Here is a 2,928-nt window from a genome sequence, read left to right as displayed (position 1 = left end):
CTGCAATATACAATGTTCAGTGTTATGTCAAGATACTATTTTAAATTTCTCTATTAGTACTATTATAAAAGTAGTTCCAAAGAAAGAAGGCGTGAGCTAGGTTCATTAAGTTTATCTTGAAAGTCGACTAGAAACAAACGTGCAAAAACAGAATATACCTATTGAGAAACGTTACCGTAGCCCGCAATTCGTTTTTGCCACTTACCTGAAAAGGTTTCTGACCAAACTTTCAACGCAAAAAATTCTAGCCGTATGGTCAACTTATGGGTAAAATTTTTATTCACTTAAGTAAAACGTCATCGTGCAGGTCCGATATCTTAACGACTCCCGCTTGTGGAATAACGAAATTATGAAAATAGAATATAATTTGTGTATTTTTGACAATTGTATCGATTTTCTTGAACAATCTAAGTGACTTTATTAGTCAAGTTACTCTGAAAGCTTCACAATCTATTTCAACAAGTTATGGTTTGCGCTAGCATTCCCATTTTCCTGCTACTTTTTTCACCTTAATAGCAGACAAAAGAGCGAAGTCTCAGACACCCTACAACAGTATCACAATAGGTGTCTTAAACAACAATGCAAATCTTGCTTAATTTAGCACAAACGAGGATTGATAAAATACATGAGCATCGATATTTACCCTTGTTCTGAGTATAGTTCTCCTGCAACATGGACAACTTGTGAGTTGTCCGCCGTTTAACTGGCTGTTGAAAAATTTGAATAAAAGTGAAGTTATCTGTGAAACCAAAAAGAAGCTATTATATTCCTGCTAATTTCAGTTAAGCACTCTGCGTAATAATAGAAAAGGTAGGGTACTTAAAACTGATGTCACGGTCCGATAGAAGCTAGAGCGATTGGAAAAAAAATGGAGTTTTCTCAAGACTAGAAGCTTTATATATTTGCTTTCGTAATGTGAATTTCCAGCATAAAGAAATTGACGCACCACATCGAGGCACAGTTTTTTAAAATAAAGTGAGATAAAAGAGTGATCTTGCCAGACAAGAAAACGCCCGACTTTGTGCCGATTTGTGCGGCAGTGTAATGTGCAATAATACGACGAGTCAACTTACGTAATTTATCTTCCAGCTCTCACGTTACTTCATGGAGTAGCCTTTTCAGTTTGAAGTAAAATCATATGTCACTGTCGTGAACAGTGATTGGGCAGCTGTTGGAGCTGATTAAACACATTCGATAACAATTAGTTGCCACAAACTTTTATTTTCTGTTATGGCAGCCACTTTTGAGCGAGTGTCGAGTTAAGAATGCGGAAATCGATATTCCTAGAGCCGTTTTTTAATTCCTGTCGTCAAGTTATGTTTATCAGTTACACTCTCAGACCGAAAAAAAGCTTTGTACATCATGGGGCCTTTACCGAGGCAGAAGATATTGGATCTGTCGACACTGATGGAATCAACAGGTAAGTTGATTTAATTTGCCGTCGTTCGCAAAGTAGTCAATTCAGTAGTTATAAACCCCAAGCTGAATACAAATATGAGACTCATATTTTGATCAAAGGAGCGACAAATCTTGAAGAAATGTCGATAAATATAAAAAGTGCCTTCAAAAAAGGCCGCACGGAAAATGTAGTATTACAATCCGCACCTTTCAAGACACCGGTCGAGGAAAGTTCTGCAAAACCGATGGCCGCATTCTGTTTGGACAGGATTCCTTAGTGCCAAGTTACATATAGGACACTGGAAATCTGTATGGACTATGTCCACGAACTTTTCATCGTAACCTCCAAAAATCTCATTTCTCGAAGCCGCCGCCATTTTCAAGAGCAATCAAGCCTGAAGCTCCCAAAGGTTAAAGTCAAGTGCAATGTTTGTTCCTATTTGGATAAATACCTCAGCTATTAGAAAATCTTTATTTTATTGGTTGACCGCAGTCACGTCATTATCCATAGATAGATATCAATGTATGTAATTAAGTTCACTGTATTTCCGAAAAAGCAGTGGTATAGAACGCTTGGTCTTATTCACACAGTATTGTATATTAGTATATCGAACTTAACCTTCATACACAACTTTAAGCTTACGTAGATTTTGACTTTAAATCCGTAGACCCTATCCAGCTGTCAAAACCATCTTGATTAATTGGAAAACGTAGCAGAAACTTAGTTTTGATTGAAACTTGCAGTACTTGTCAGGTGATGTACAGAACGACTCGTTATCGTACTCTTTACCATCAGCTTCGTAAATTGAATCTCTGTGGAAAAAGTCATGACATAGAACACACCGGAGACTCACTCTATAGACTATTATAGTTCACCACTAAATTGTCTCCGGTTCTTATTGGTTTAAATCGATCACGTGACGCGATAGTGTTCCTCCGTGGAGAGACACTATCAGCCCATAGTGCCCGCCTGCGGAAAATTCCCGGATGGATAGTGCCCGTCCGCGGAAAATACCTGGATTGATAGTACTCATCCGTGAAAAGTTTTGAATAGTTTGACGGCCGCGAAGTTAGACAGATCGGAAAAAGAGTAACTTTTCAATTCTGACAGGTATAACGTATTATTCAGCCAATATACGGTTGCAAATTATTGACATTTGTGACAAGCTGTAGGCGCGGAAGAAAATTTAGTGGCGAACAATAAAAACAATAGAGTGTTTATTTCTCGGAACTATCGGTTTGATAGTTGCCCCTTGGAAATTTGATGTTCTTAAAACTAGCATATTTGCCCTCGAAGCTTCGCTTCTCGGGAAAATATTTGTTTTAAGAACATCAAATTTCTGCGGGGCAACTATCAGCCGATAGTTCCTCGATAGAAGCACTCTATTGTTTAAATAGGAGCTGAGAAGTTAATTTAAAACAATACATCATTAGGATGTTTTTTCTTCACTGGCGAAGACAACTACGACTTCATGTATTTCAAAGACCGAACGCTGTGTCTTTTATATGCCAATTTTTTATATTCTTTGT

This window comes from Stylophora pistillata, chromosome 6 (assembly GCF_964205215.1).
Source record: "Stylophora pistillata chromosome 6, jaStyPist1.2, whole genome shotgun sequence".
NCBI classification, from domain to species: Eukaryota; Metazoa; Cnidaria; class Anthozoa; order Scleractinia; family Pocilloporidae; genus Stylophora; species Stylophora pistillata.
The sequence above is the reverse complement of the archived record's forward strand: the minus strand, read 5'-3'. Positions refer to the sequence as shown.